The sequence below is a fragment of the Capra hircus genome, chromosome 3 (genome assembly GCF_001704415.2).
Source record: "Capra hircus breed San Clemente chromosome 3, ASM170441v1, whole genome shotgun sequence".
Classification (NCBI taxonomy): Eukaryota; Metazoa; Chordata; class Mammalia; order Artiodactyla; family Bovidae; genus Capra; species Capra hircus.
Window position 1 is genome coordinate 77,046,401 of NC_030810.1, and position 16,640 is coordinate 77,063,040.

Below are 16,640 nucleotides of genomic sequence, written 5' to 3' on the forward strand. Positions count from 1 at the left end.
TGCCACCCCATGGACTGTGGCCCATCCTCTGTCTACAGGATTTCCCAGGCAAGAATACTAGAGTGGGTTGCCATTTCCTTCTCCAGGGAATCTTTCCAACCCAGGGACTGAAGCTGTGTCTTCTGTGTCTCCTGCACTGGCAGGTGAATTCTTTACCACTGAGTCACCTGGGATGCCCCTTATTCTATGCTATCCCCAAATTTGAAAATAATGTGTACCCACCATTATGTATAAGTTAAGTAATCAACAAGGATATCTATATAGCATAGAGAACTAGACTCAATATTTTGTAATAACCTATAAGGGAAAAGAATAGATACATATAAACATATATGTGTGCATAAATATAACTGAATCACTTTCCTGTACACTTAAACTAACACATCATTTTAAACCAACTGTACTTTAATAAAATATAAAATAAAATACTGTATATCCATTTAAAAGAATGAAATAGAGTAAATAATGACAGGAATAACAGCTAATAATTACTGACTGCTTTCTAGGAGGTAGGAATTCTTTTAAATGCTTTGCAAATATAAACTCTTTTCACAAAATCCTAAGACATGAATCTACACGCACTTAGGTGGAAACATGCTCACGCCATAGTGATGAATGAAAACAACATACTACAAAAGGATACTTAAGTTACGTACAAAAGAAAAGAGAAAACATCATCCTTCAACCATTCTCAATAGTGGTTACCCCCAGAAGACTATAAAGAAACATTAAATAAACTGTAAGATGTTTAGAATTTTTTTTTCGATTTTCAAATATTCTATATTACTTTTACTGTTTTTGGTTTGTTTTGTTTTCATAAAACCTCCATGCCTCTTTCAAGGTCCATTTAAAATGCTATCAACCACTCTCTGAAATTGCATAGACCTAGGTTTGAATCCGGAGAAGGCAATGGTAACCCACTCTACTACTCTTGCCTGGAAAATCCCATGGATGGAGGAGCCTGGTAGGCTGCAGTCCATGGGGTCGCGCAGTCGGGCACGACTGAGCGACTTCGCTTTCACTTTTCACTTTCCTGCATTGGAGAAGGAAATGGCAACCCACTCCAGTGTTCTTGCCTGGAAAATCCCAGGGATGGGGGAGCCTGGTGGGCTGCTGTCTCTGGGGTCGCACAGAGTCAGACACGACTGAAGCAACTTAGCAGCAGCAGGTTTGAATCCAGCAGGCACCACCTTAGTGACTGACCTTGGGCAAATTATTTAACCTCACTGGGCAAAATTTCTTATTTTGTTAGACTATGATACCAATATCATGAGCCTTGGTGAAGATTAAATAAAATAACCTCTGTGAAGCATTTAGCACAGTGTCTACCACAAATCAGATCTTCCATAAAATCCTTTCTTCCTTGGAATATTGCCTAATTCCACCAACCTTTAATAACTTGTCTCCTCTGAGAGGCTCCATAAGCTGTAGTTTTTTGCTAATAAAAAATGTTAATGCATTTTTCTGCCACAGCTGATTGACTTGTCTTAAGGAAGCAAAGGCATCCTACTCCTTGATTTCCTTTCACAATGACTAAGCAGACAACCTTGAAAATAGCACTCAGTGCAATGCAACAGTGTGATTTCCAGAGAATCTGACATTACCTAAGTGGACAGGTGTGAAACAGAAGGCACGTTCAGCAAAAAGAATCAACATATTGGCTTATTAAAAGACTTCGTAGAACTCTTCCCCTCAATAAAAAAAAAAAAAAGTCCTTCAAAAAATCAAGCTCATTGGTTTCAGTAAATCAACAGACCAAGTTTTAGCCTCCCACCTCTGCACTATCCAAGTAAACATTCAAAGCTTTTTTCCACCTTTTCTCTAATTCAGAGAAAGAAGAAACTATCTGAACTAAATATTTAGCTTTATAAATAATTATTTCTGATAATACACTTACAAACTGAAAACTCCCCCCTTTACCCCTAGTACAGAACGACAAGATATTAAAAAAAAAAAATTAAAGGCAGAGGTAACACCTAGTCACCCCAGATCATCTCTGAAATTCTAAAGGTACACCAGAACTGGGGGTGGGGGAGCTAAGATTGCTAAATTAAAAGACACTTTAAAAATCAAGTAAAGGATGCCATTAGGTTAAGTAAAAAGGGAGTTTCCATTGCTAAAAATTAAGAGCAAAACACTGATGCATGAATAGTCAGTGCTTTTCATGATCCCAAACAGGTCTCATGCGATTAAAGCTCTGTAGTCAAAGTCATGGGACATATTATTAACCCAACTCGCTAGTGAACACTCATTAGCTCAACACAAGTTCACAAGCTCCAGAACACAGTTCGTTAATAAGACATCCATCCTGCGTCTCCGACAGCCCGGGTCAGCACAAGCGACTGCTCTCTCAGTACAGTCACTGAGCCGGTACTAATTCTTAAGCGCCTCGCAAAAAGCTCTGGCAGAAAGAAAACAGGAGACACTTACCTTGAGAAGCAAAGGCAGCCTATCCAACTTCCGGTTTTGTTAACAACTCGTATCTCTTTCTCAGCAGCTGGGTGGAGCCAGCTTACCCGTAAGAAGAGAGTTTCCCAAACTAAGCAGCAAAACAGGATTTGCAAGCCCGGCACTAGTCTCAGGACTCTGTTGCTGAGAATTAACCCTTCTGTTCTACGCAAAGAAACAATGATACCATTACCAACTAATCACTGTTTCGCCGAGAAAATTAAATTTTTGTCTTTAACTATAAAACCATTTGAAATACAACCTGCTCTGTATAATGCTAAGTAAAGACAGAGAACCTGTTTGTGCTTAGGTAAGGGTTGCCAACTTTAGCAAAATAAAGCTTAGGATGTTAAATTCAAATTTCAGATAAACAACCAATCATTCATTAATATAAGCATTATCCTATGCAATATTGATGACACATTTATATTAAAAAATCATTCATTGTTTCCCTAAAATTCAAATTTACCTTCTATTTTATCTGACAGGGCTTCCCTAATTGTCAGTTGGTAAAGAATCCGCCTGCAATGCAGGAGACTCCGGTTTGATTCTTGGGTTAGGAAGATCCGCTGGTGAAGGGATAGGCTACCCACCCCAGTATTCTTGGGCTTCCCTTGTGGCTCAGCTGGTTAAGAATCTGCCTGCGCAATGCAGGAGACCTGGGGTTCCATCCCTGAGCTGGGAAGATCACCCAACCATCCCTGGTTGAGAAGATCGCCTGGAGAAGGCCACTATGCTAGCCTGGAGAATTCCATGGACTACACAGTCCATGTGATCACAAATGGTCGGACATGACTGAGCGACTTTCACTTAGCTTAGCTTAGCTTAGTTTAGCTTAGTTTATCTGGCAACCTTATCTAGGGAGTAATAATAATTAGCAGACTATTCCAATTAACTACAAAAGGTGTAATAGAATCAGACTGCATTAAAAATAAAACCTTTGAAAGTGCAAGTGACGTAATGCAAAAGAATTCTTTTATGACGCAAATTTTACCTTGGGGCTTCCCATGAGGCTCAGTGATAAAGAATCCACCTGTCAATGCATGAGACTTAACAGTCATAGGTTGGATCCCTGGGTGGCGGGGGAAGATCGCCTGGAGGTGGGAATGACAACCTACTCCTGTATTCTTGCCAGGATAATCCCATGGACAGAGTTGCCTAGTGGGCTACAGTCCATGGGGTCACAAAAAGTTGGACAGACTCAGGCTGAGTATGCACATCTTGGAATTTAGGAGTTTTGTTTGTTTTTGTTTGTTTTTGTTTGTTTTTAAAGTCTTTAAGCTTTGTTTTGCAAAGATTTTTTTGTCCAAAAAAAATATATATATATCGGGGCTAGGAAAAGACAGTAGTAAATACCTCAGACCATGACTAGTATGTGCAGACTGAAAAACAGACTGTCACACATGCCTTGACTTGTGATCACTAGTTGGCAATCACATTAGTAAATTTTCTAAAACTATTTCAAAAAAGGAAAAGAGTAGGGGAAGAACACCATCACTTTAATCTTTACAAACTTGCCACAAATTAACAAAAGCCCCCTCTACAGGATTTTAGAGAGAAGCTTTACATAAAGAAGACTCTGATTTTCTATCCTAAAGCTGCTTGGAACGTGAATGAACTTAAACTGAGTCAGTTGAACTTCAGTCCTTCCATATTAAGGGTCAAGTGGTGACATAACTTTCTCTAGTTATAATTAGACTCTTTCCAGGAATAGTCTCCAGTGAACACTTTACATGCCAAAAGCATGACAAAAAGTCTATAAAACAAATAATTCTTAGAATATGCTATCAATCTTTCATCCTAAAGCACTCTTAGAAAGCAGTATGGTATGGCAGAAAAAACTGAATGGAGAGGTTTAGCACTATCTAAAAGGCAATGGCACCCCACTCCAGTACTCTTGCCTGGAAAATCCCATGGGCGGAGGAGGCTGGTAGGCTGCAGTGCATGGGGTCGCAAAGAGTCGGACACGACTGAGTGACTTCACTTTCACTTTCCACTTTCATGCATTGGAGAAGGAGATGGCAACCCACTCCAGTGTTCTTGCCTGGAGAATCCCAGGGACGGGGAGCCTGATGGGCTGCCATCTATGGGGTCGCACAGAGTTGGACACGACTAAAGCGACTTAGCAATAGCAATAGCAAAAAAACACCCTTTCCAGGCTTATCATTTCCCTTAAAGTCCCCAGTCCTAATTCCCCTTTTCATTCCCTCCCAGAACTCACCTCTTCAGCTACTTGTCAGCTGCCAGAAAAGAAACGCTATTTATTAAAGTCTTCAATGGACATTGGACTCTGAGAAGTAGATACCAGCCCATTGGATCCCACTCTCAGGTCTCTAAATTAGCAGTTCTCAAATTTTTGGGTTTCAGGACCCCTTTGCAACTCCTAAAAATCATTACAGCCCCTAAGAGATGTGTGGTTATGGGGGTGATATCTGTCAATATCTATTGTATTAAAAAAATTTTAATGAGATATATTTAAATACTTATTCACAAATTCCACATATTTCAGTTCAATTCAGTTCAGTCGCTCAGTCATGTCCGACTCTTTGCAAGCCCATGAATCGCAGCACACCAGGCCTCCCTGTCCATCACCAACTCCCAGAGTTCACTCAGACTCACGTCCATCGAGTCAGTGATGCCATCCAGCCATCTCATCCTCTGTCGTCCCCTACTCCTCCTGCCCTCAGTCCCTCCCAGTATCAAAGTCTTTTCCAATGAGTCAACTCTTCGCATGAGGTGGCCAAAGTACTGGAGTTTCAGCTTTAGCATCATTCCTTCCAAAGAAATCCCAGGGTTGATCTCCTTCAGAATGGACAGGTTGGATCTCCTTGCAGTCCAAGGGACTCTCAAGCGTCTTCTCCAACACCACAGTTCAAAAGCATCAATTCTTCGGCGCTCAGCCTTCTTCACAGTCCAACTCTCACATCCATACATGACCACAGGAAAAACCATAGCCTTGACTAGACGGACCTTTGTTGGCAAAGTAATGTCTCTACTTTTGAATATGCTATCTAGGTTGGTCATAACTTTTCTTCCAAGAAGAAAGCGTCTTTTAATTTCATGGCTGCAGTCACCATCGGCAGTGATTTTGGAGTCAAGAAAAATGAAGTCTGACACTGTTTCCACTGTTTCCCCATCTATTTCCCATATTTTATTTATGGACAAATGACAATAATGAACTCATCACATGCAATTTTTGTTACTCTTAATATTTTTTTCCTCTTGCTGTTATAAGTGTTTTTCAAATATAAGAATTCAGTGAGAAGAGTAGTATTGTTTAAATTTTTACAAATTTCTTCTGTGCCTGGGTTAATAAAAGACAGCTGGATTCTCATACCTGCTTCTCCATTCAGTCAGTTGCAACCCAATACAACACATTGTGCAGTCACTGGAAAAATCCACTGCATACTCATATGAGAATGAGAATGAATAAGGCAAGTAACGTATAACATGAACAATAATAACCATCTATTAGGCTTCCATATTTAACAAGCACATGAATTATATCTAAGTCTCACAAGGACTCTAGGTAAAAGGCATTTGTCATGGACATACTGCACCTGAGAAGGCTAAGGCTGTGCCTGGCTAAGTAAATAACCCAAAGTCAGGCAGAAAAAAGTGGCTGATAGGGATCTAAACCAGAGCTACTGACTCTCCATATACTGAGTCCCACTGCCAAGTATGAATGAGGGTGGATGGGCCAAACGTATAAATCTTCCTATTGCAGTCACCATGTCATTAAAAATTACATTCAGTTAAAGCATCTCCAATTGATTAGACCCTGCCTCAATTCCATAAAGGGTTTCCCTGACAGCTCAGTTGGTAAAGAATCTGCCTGCAATGCAGGAGACCTGGGTTCGATCCCTGGGTTGGGAAGATCCCCTGGAGAAGGAAAAGGCTACCCACTCTAGTATTCTGGCCTGGAGAATTCCATGGACTGTACAACTCCATAAAACCAAATCCACTCTGTAAAATGAACTTATTTTCACTCAGTCTTAAATTATATCTCATTAAATTTCATCCAAACTCATCCCCTCTTCTCTATCTCCAGTGCCTTCACTCTGGCTTGCATCCTCATTACTTCTCAGCAGGACTATGGCCATTATCTACTAAGCACCTCTCGTTTCTCTTTAACTTAATAAGCCATCCCATGTGCTCTCATATTAATCTTCCTAAAGTACAACTCATACCATGTAATTCTGAAAAATCCTTCACTTACTGCTTACTACTGAATGAATGAATGTCCATATTCCATAGACTGATGGTCAAATGAAATATCTGTAAATCACAGTGCCTGCCACAAAAGTATTTGTAAATGAAACATCCCATCTTCCCACGCCTCACAATAAGAAATTGTTTCAAAATTACCTATAAACTTCTGACCAAGCTCTGTTCATTAAATCCACATTTTACATGTTCTCTGACAACACAAAGCCATTCTCAGTATTAGATTAGCAGTAGCAATATTCTTCTTCATGCTTTTCTTCCCACCAGTTCCAGGTCACTTCACAGTATGCTCCTCTAAACACAGCCTACTCCTTAAATTACTCAACATAATGTGACTTCTCCATGATGAATGATCCTGAACAATATCTGCCACTTCACCCAACCCCTGGCTAGAATTATCTGTGTCTTCAAAAGGTAACTAACATTGCTACTGAGATCCAGTCTTGACTTATTTAGGCAAAATTAATCTCTTGAAAAAAATCTTTATTTTCACCATAATTTCTTTTCACTATTAAAAAAAAACTTGGAGATGATTGAAGTCAAAAAAGTCTACTCCAATGTAAATACATAGAGGATAACTCTTTGTGGCATAGGATGTTACATTCTGATAATAATTCTTTTCCAGTGAGATATTTCCTTGTTGTGCCACACTGTCCTGCTCTTTGTAGAAAGTCTAAGTCTTCCATTACTCCAGCTATTAATATAGAAGTGCTGTTCTACCTATTACTAATGATAATCCAAAAAATGCCACTGCACATTTCCAAAGTTGAGCAGGAAGCAGATATAAGGTATGACAGTGGCTCCACTGTGTAAGGCTGTGATTAGATGAGTCACTCCTGATCCCAGTGGAATGAAGAATTTTGCTTTTGAAGAAAATAAATGCCAACAGGGGAAAGACTCAGAGTATTATCCCATTTTAGTAATAGTTCTGCTTCTTCGGGCTTCCCGGGTGGCGCTAGTGGTAAAGAACCTGCCTGCCAATGCAGGAGACATAAGAGCTGCAGGTGTGAGCCCTGGGTCAGGAAGATCCCCTGGAGGAGGGCATGGCAACTCACTCCAGCATTCTTGCCTGGAGAATCCCATGGACAGAGGGGCCTGGTGAGCTACAGTCCATAATATAACAAAGAACTGGACATGACTGAAGAGACTTAGCAGGCATGCATGCACTGCTTCTTCAGGTTGACAGGTAAACTAGAGAAGCTGAAAAGGCAAAGGAGTGTGGGAAAAGAGCACTAGATCATTTTAGAAAATAGAGGATAAGTGTATCATCTCTGCTCTTGTTATCTCAAAAGTAAAAGTGAGGGGTTACAACCAGAATCATATATTCTCTAAGGTCTCTTGTCAGATTCTGAATGCAGTTTCTGGTGGCCAAGAAGAGGCATATAATGGACCAGAAAAATATTAGATTTTTAGGTGGTCAGTTTAAAAAAAATTACCACAATCATCCAACAAATATTTTGTCAAGTAACCTACTGTATCACAAAGATTGTACTAGGCACTAACCTATATTTGTACAAAGAGGTTCTAAATCTACTGCAATATATTGTGTCTTCATAGATGGGTGAGAAAGAAAGAAGGAAGGAAGGAAAGAGGGAGGGAGAAGGGGAGAAAGGAAATAAGGAAAGGGCACAATTACCTGGTAAACTCATGTGCCTGTAGACATGCATTCTTGCAGTTTTCCAGACATCTGAGCATGTTCTTTGTCCCATAAGACTCTTGAGAGTCCCTTGGACTGCAAGGAGATCCAACCAGTCCATTCTGAAGGAGATCAGCCCTGGGATTTCTTTGGAAGGAATGATGCTAAAGCTGAAACTCCAGTACTTTGGCCACCTCATGCAAAGAACTGACTCATTGGAAAAGACTCTGATGCTGGGACAGATTGGGGGCAGGAGGAGAAGGGGACAACCGAGGATGAGATGGCTGGATGGCATCACCGACTCGATGGACATGAGTTTGAGTGAACTCTGGGAGTTGGTGATGGACAGGGAGGCCTGGTGTGCTGCAGTTCATGGGTCTCAAAGAGTCGGACATGACTGAGCCACTGAACTGAACAACATATGTTTTATGAAGATAAATTTGGTTCAGGCTTCCATAAACACCTCCACTCTTAGATTTTCAACTTTCCTTGATGTTAATAAACACCCAAAATATAATATAGCCCTCATCTTTTATATAATAATCAATTCCAGTCTTGTTTTCTTGATTTCAAGCTAATTGAGCATTTCTCCATTCAAAAACTGAACTCACTCTATTTTTCTCCTAGTCAGCTGAATAATAGTCTCCAAAAAGTTATCTACATGCAAATCTCCAGAACATATGAAGGTTACAAGGCCAAAAAAAGTGCGGGGGGTGGGAGTGTTGCAGATGTCACCGAGTTGTTATCTTGGATTATCCAGGTGTGCCCTCACTGCAATCACAAATGTCCTGGAAAGAGAGGCAGGAGAGTGCACACAGAAGAAGAGAAGACAGCGTGACCCGGAAGTAAACGCTGAAGAATGAGAGCGGCCTCACAGAAACTGGAGAAACAGAAACAGATTTTCCCCTAGAGCCTGTGGAGGGTGTGTGGTTCGCCAACCTCCTGACTTTGGCCTGCTTATACTGATTTTGGGCTTTTGGTCTCCAGAACCATGAGAGAATAAATTTCTGTTGTTTTAGCTACCATGTTTATGGTAATTTATGTTGAATAGTAATAAATATTGAGGTTGCAAAGAACAAAGAGTTTTATTGGGGGTCTCATGAATTGCAGTTTGGGAGACACGGACTGGGAGAAAACCAAAAGAGTGTTCTGGAGAAGAGAAAGAGTCAGGGACCCACAAAGACAAAAGCCACATGGCCTGCCAAAGAACCATGACCGCCCCTGACGCAAGGTAGGAAACATCTGTCCTCAAGAATCGCCAGCTGCTCTAGGGCAAGGGCCCAGCAGGCAGATAGGCTGCCAACAGTCCTCTAGAGCAACAGTCCAACAAGGATGCTGAGTAGGACAAGAATCAAAAGGCAAGATTTCATCCAGGCCAAGACGCACACAATTCACACCTCCTCAGTGGCCTCCTGGTCCATGATAGAGAGTTTTCTTAGCAAAACCAACTCCATTCTTTAATTTTCCTCTCACATCTGTTGTAGTAGCCACAGGAAACTTGATCAATTTCTCTTTCCAATTTCTTCTTTGTTTTTTCAGTTAGTGGTACCTATTTTCCTCACCACACAAGCTAAACCTGGAGATGACTTTCAACTTTTTGTCTTTTTCATATTTTATAGCTCAGAATTTTTCATCTCAGAGCCACAACCAAATTGTTAGTGGATTATATAATCTTAGTGGTCACAATCAGAAAAAAATGTTAGAGAAATAAAATAGAAAATATCAGAGAAAATACCTTTATATGAAAAGGGTAAGTAATTGCTGTTTCATGAGCTTTTCTGATTATGAGTAGATATGTCCCAATTTGTGAGATAAGCTGTATTTCTCACTGTGGGTAACAGCCCCAAATGTTGAAACCAACTGCTTTTCATCTCCCCAAGTCAATTATCAGTTCCTTCTTTCTCAATATTTTTGGGGATGAAAAAACTTTCTTCTGTGCTTCTAAATTCTTCACAGTGGTCTAAGAATTAAACTGACATGAGACAGAAAAATAAGAAAAGTTTAATAACGTGTGCCCCTGGGAGAGATGCAGGGAAACTGAGTTACTTGCCAAAGTGACCTAAATCCTCACCTTTAATTCCGTCTTCTGCTAAAGACAAAGGGAGGATATTGGGAGTAGTAGGTTGGAGACTTTAAAGAGGAGGAAGATAACTGACATAGAGATAGAAAAGTAAACTTTTGGTAAATGGGCCATATAGAAGCTATGGGACACAGAGTAGACTTTGACCCCTGGGCCCAGCTGAGTTCCCCCTCAACACCACCCACATCTCTGGCGATAGCTCTATTCTGGGAACAGGCCATTTAAATTATTTAGGCAGCCAACAGGTTGTAGAAGAGAGACTTCCTGAGTCTTCTCTTACTTAAAAATGATCAGCCTAAATTAATCCTCATGCCAAAGAGGATTTGGGGGTGGCAAATTTTGCACCCCTATAATACTTATATGTAGGCCTTCTTTCCACAGACTTTAGACTATCGAGAGCCAAACGCAAAAACAGAACGTGTAAAAGAAAGTGAATATGGAAAGAAGAAAAAAAAACCACCAAGCAGTCTAAAACTAGTGAATCTTTTTGTCCATTTGTTGCATAAGCTAATTCACTGATAGCTAACCATCAGTGTGCTAGGCTGGACAGTGCACCATTGAACAACTGGAGGGAGTCAACAAAGATAATAATCTCAGTAGGTTATGGATTCTCCAGGAAATTTGATAATCCCTATGGAGCAAACTGCTGCCATGTCCGTCCATTGGTTTCCAGCTCTGATAGGCACATGTGCACCGATACTCCCCTCCAGTCTCTTACTCCCATCATCCAACAAAAGAGCTGACTACCGATCACTGTGATCTGAGTGCTTGGGAGAGTTGCTCGTAACTAAATGCTTCCAGTATCTTCTCTGGGTCTAAATATTTAACACACTGTTCTCTGCTGCCCCCAGTAGGCCAAGTTTGCTCTTCTGTAGCCTAAAAATGAGATATTTTCTTTTACAATGTTGACAATAAGACTAAACTGATGAACCCAAGACAGGAAATTTGAGGGGAAGCGGAAGAATTGGAAGTGGTAACATCTATTAGGATGGGAAGATTAGTAGGAAAAGGAAAGAGCAGATTTGAAGGTGGAAAGCAAGAGCTGAGTGATGAACATTTTAAGTTTTAGATGCCATTAAAATAGCCAAGTGAAGCTATCGTTGATAGACATGTATGAAAATAAATATTTGAGTCATTGGTAATACAAAGTGAGCATGGATGGAAAAAAGAAGAGACAGACTGGTTCCAAATAGGAAAAGGAGTGCATCAAGGCTGTATATTGTCACCCTGCTTATTTAACGTATATGCAGAGTACCTCATGAGAAACACTGGACTGGAAGAAACACAAGCTGGAATCAAGATTGCCGGGAGAAATATCAGTCACCTCAGATATGCAGATGACACCGGCCTTATGGCAGAAAGTGAAGAGGAGCTAAAAAGCCTCTTGATGAAAGTGAAAGAGGAGAGTGAAAAAGTTGGCTTAAAGCTCAACATTCAGAAAACGAAGATCATGGCATCTGGTCCCATCACTTCATGGGAAATAGATGGGGAAACAGTAGAAACAGTGTCAGACTTTATTTTTTGGGGCTCCAAAATCACTGCAGATGGTGACTGCAGCCATGAAATTAAAAGACGCTTACTCCTTGGAAGAAAAGTTATGACCAACCTAGATAGCATATTCAAAAGCAGAGACATTGCTTGGCCAACTAAGGTCCGCCTAGTCAAGGCTATGGTTTTTCCTGTGGTCATGTATGGATGTGAGAGTTGGACTGTGAAGAAGGCTGAACGTCGAAGAATTGATGCTTTTGAACTGTGGTGTTGGAGAAGACTCTTGAGAGTCCCTTGGACTGCAAGGAGATCCAACCAGTCCATTCTGAAGGAGATCAACCCTGGGATTTCTTTGGAAGGAATGATGCTGAAGGTGAAACTCCAGTACTTTGGCCACCTCATGCAAAGAGTTGACTCATTGGAAAAGACTCTGATGCTGGGAGAGATTGGGGGCAGGAGGAGAAGGGGATGACAGGGGATGAAATGGCTGGATGGCATCACGGACTCGATGGACGTGAGTCTGAGTGAACTCCTGGAGTTGGTGATGGACAGGGAGGCCTGGCGTGCTGCGATTCATGGGGTCGCAAAGAGTCAGACACAACTGAGCGACTGAACTGAACTGAACTGAATTGACAAAGTGAGCTTTGGAGTTCACTAACGTTTAGAGGTTGGGAAGAACAGTCACATATACACATAAATCTTCCAATTACATTTTTCTCCAATTAAAAGCACTTACCATGACAAAGAAAAAATTGTAGTCCCTTCCTTGATTAATAAAACTCTAGGATAACACGGTCTTAGAGATAATAAATTTCTCTCAAGTTTCTCTCTCACCACAGCTGGAATATCTCCTTCTTCAAGGAAGTCTCTGCTATTAAGGTCTTTTCACATGCTCATCATTGCAGCATGCTCACCCAGATATCTAGGATAATCTCTCTCACTGAAAGTCAACTGATTATGTACTTGAACCACATCTGCAAAACACCTTCATAGCAATATCTAGCTTAGCATTTGATGGAATAACTGGGGATTATAACCTAGCACAGTCAACACAATACTGCTACTGCTGCTGCTGCTAAGTCGCGTCAGTCGTGTCCAACTCTGTGCGACCCCATAGACGGCAGCCCACCAGCCTCCCCAATCCCAGGGATTTTCCATTTCCTCACAATGGAGTGAGGTGCCATTGCCTTCTCCACAACACCATACTACTGTATCTAAAACACAGCTCCATTTAACTCTCCTTCCTTACTCTGCTTTATCTTCTTCACAGAACTTATCACTACCTGACATTATGTTTATATGTTTATTTCTCTATTCATGTATTGGCGATCTTATTTTCTAGACTGTAAGGTCTGTCAGGGAAAGAATTTTATCTTTTGTCTCTGATTTTAACCATTTGTTCAAATAATCTCCTATTTTGGACATTGTGTTTCATTCTGCTGCTTTATTATTATGACCAACATTAATATAAAACCTTTGTATATACATACATTCTGGGTCACTTCTCCAATATTTAATTTTTAAAAGTAATCTTTTTTAATGTCATTTTTATTAATTTTTTCAAGTTGTACTTATAGAAGTATAATTCTAAAAAGAGTTTAATTTTCCCTTTTTAATGTAGAGTTCTATGATTTCTAACATATGCATGAAACATATGCAATCACGTAGCCACCACATTCAAGAAATAGAGCGTTCTCATCGCCTCAGAAAGTCCCTTTGTGACCCTTTAGTCAACACTTGTCTCACTCCCACCCTAAAAACCATTTGTATTAGTTTTCAAGGACTCCTGTAAGAAAGTACCACAAACTGAATTACTTAAAGAATAGAAAATCGACATCTCAAAGTCCAAAATCAAGTAGTCAGCCAGTTTTGTTTTTTCCAAGGGCTGAGAGGGAAGAATCAGTTGCAGCCCTCTCTCCTTTGTTTATAAATGACTGATTTCTTCCTATGTCTCTTTACATCATCTTCCCTCTATGTGTCTCTGTGTCCACACTCCTTTTTTACAAGAACAGCGGTGATACTGAATGCGGGTCTACCTGCTGCTGCTAAGTCGCTTCAGTCGTGTCCGACTCTGTGCGACCCCAAAGACGGCAGCCCACCAGGCTCCCCCGTCCCTGGGATTCTCCAGGCAAGAACACTGGAGTGGGTTGCCATTTCCTTCTCCAAAGCATGAAAGTGAAAAGTGAAAGTGAAGTCGCTCAGCCGTGTCCGACTCAGTGATCCCATGGACTGCAGCCTACCAGGCTCCTCTGTCCATGGGATTTTCCAGGCAAGAGTACTGGAGTGGGATGCCATTGCCTTCTCCAGGGTCTACCTAAAGGCTTCTTTTTAGCTTGATTTCCCCGGTACAGACACTATTCCAATAAGGTCACATTCTGAGATCCCAGAGCTAGGACTTCAACATGTGAATTTTGGGGCAACACATAGTATCATTAATTCACTTTCTCTCCTTATAGATTTGCTTTTTCCAGAATATCATATATATCATACATAAATGAAATCAGAGCTTCTATGGCCTTTTGCATCTGGCATCTTTTACTTAGCATAGTTATTTGAGATTCATCCATGTTACATGGCTCAGAAGTTCATTACTTGTTATTGCTGAATAATTTTCCAGTGTAGGTATATAGTAGTTTGTTTATCCATTCACCACCTGAAAGACATTTGAGCTGTTTCCAGTTTGCAGCAATTAGAAATAAAGCCACTATAAATATTTACATCTGTATGTTTAACTTAAGAAACTGCCAAACTGTTTTCCAAAGTGACTGTACCATTTTTTTTTCATTCTAACCAACAATATGTGAGGATTTAGACAATGAAGAAATTTTCATTTTGTGACATCATTTGGTAATATATAAGGATATTAATTCAGCATTACGGAAATGATGGAAGCATGGGGGGCATAGTTTTAACTCAGAGGTTTTCTGCCTATACCACTCCACCCCAAGAAAAGCTCTTTGTAAACAGCTTACTCAGAGAGAAGGAGACATTCTTCTAATTGCAGCAAGTTGTTTATACATATTTAGTTCTTAAGCTTTTTATCAAAATAAAACATGGTTTTTAAAATCCAAGTAGTACAGAAGCCTTAGAATGAAAAGCAATGGGCTTCCCAGGTGGCTCAGTGGTAAAGAATCTCCCTACCAAACAGGAGATGCAGGTTCGATTCCTGGGTCAGGAAGATCCCCTGGAAAAGGAAATGGCAACCCACTCCAGTATTCTTGTCTGGAAAATCCCATGGACAGAGGACCCTGGAGGGAAAAATCCATGTTGTCACATAAGAGTTGGACATAACTTAGTAAATGAACAACAGCAACAACAATAATGAAAAGCAATCATTCTGTGTTCTTCTGTCTAGTACCATCAGTTCCCAAACCTAAAATCTTTTTTTATATATATCTGCTTTGGTTCTTCTGGTGGTTAATATTATTTTTCTTAATGATATACTCTTCCTACTATTTCTTGATATATCTTAAGACATTTTTAATTAATTTCCTGCCACTCTGCTCACTTCTTCCCCCTATATGTTCATATTACTATTTTTAGTTCTACGGGGAAGATCCTGTGGCAACCCACTCCAGTATAACTTAAGTAATTCCTGGAGAATTCCATGGACTGAAGAGCCAGGTGTGCTACATGAAGTTGTAAAAAGAATCAGACAGGACTAAGCAACTATGACTTTTGCCTTCACCTTTCACTTTCACTGGCTACTTGTATGACTTAATATAATATATAAAATTCTAATAGTCTCAAATACAGACATCATCCTTTGAATTTCTCCTATAGTAGATGGGGATAATAGGACCTCTAGCATGCTATATTCATTTTTTTCCCCATCCCCTCCTGTCTTCTGTTAATAACTTGGTCAAGGTCAATAACATTTTACATTCTATTCTGTAACCATAATTAAGTCTTGCGGGCTTTGCCTGTAAATTGATTTCAAAATTGAAAACTATAAAGACATCTCAGTTCAGTTCAGTCGCTCAATTGTGTCCGACTATTTGCAAACCCATGGGCTACAGCATGCCAGGGTTCCCTGTCCATCACCAACATCTATATTACAATTATTATTTTAACATTTTTCACTGAAGAATCAGGATAGATTTCCTAATTTATATCTCCAAAGTCTTGATCCAAGTGCCACTCAGCATGACAATGTACAATACAGACTCTCTTTTCTTACTGCTCTACCCATTGTTATAAATCAGACAATTTTGCGTCGTTTCATATTTGGAGCATTGACTTTTCCATAGCGTCTAATGTTTCACTGTTTTGCCTTGGGGTTTCTTAGAATCTTCTTTGTTTCTTATAGTATAAAGAACTAAATGCACTCCACACAGTATCCTTAGTATCATCCAGTTTCTTACTCATTCCCTTTATTGGAATCACATATCCTGATTTGTGAGTATTATTCATATTACTCAGATATGAACTCATTTGGTGTTTTTTAGTTTGTTTATTTGTTCATTGTCTTCCTTACACACACACACACACACACACATACACATCATGTTTCAATTAAAATGTAAATGTCAAGACAGCAGAGATCATCAGTCTTATTTTCCACTGTGCCTAGAACTAGTACATCCACTCAGAGAGGGGCTTGATTCACTCTCAAGCTCATTTCCACTGGTACACAAACATGTATTTCTCCCATCTTGACAAAATTTTCCTTGGTTTCATTTCTCCTGCCTAAACTATTCTAATTTTTTATGCTCCCTACTGCAACATAATGTAAATGTTCCCTGTACTCTTTATATTAGT

The 16,640-nt window shown here is 40.1% G+C and overlaps 1 protein-coding gene across 1 annotated transcript in view; it reads right to left on the reverse strand.

Annotated features, from left to right (window-relative positions):
- The window catches only part of FRRS1 (ferric chelate reductase 1), a 61,619-nt gene extending 59,078 nt beyond the window's left edge, over positions 1-2,541 (reverse strand). The window contains exon 1 of the mRNA XM_018045809.1: positions 2,431-2,541. The gene's annotated coding sequence lies outside the window, so the exon portion shown is untranslated. The remainder of the gene's footprint in view (positions 1-2,430) is intronic.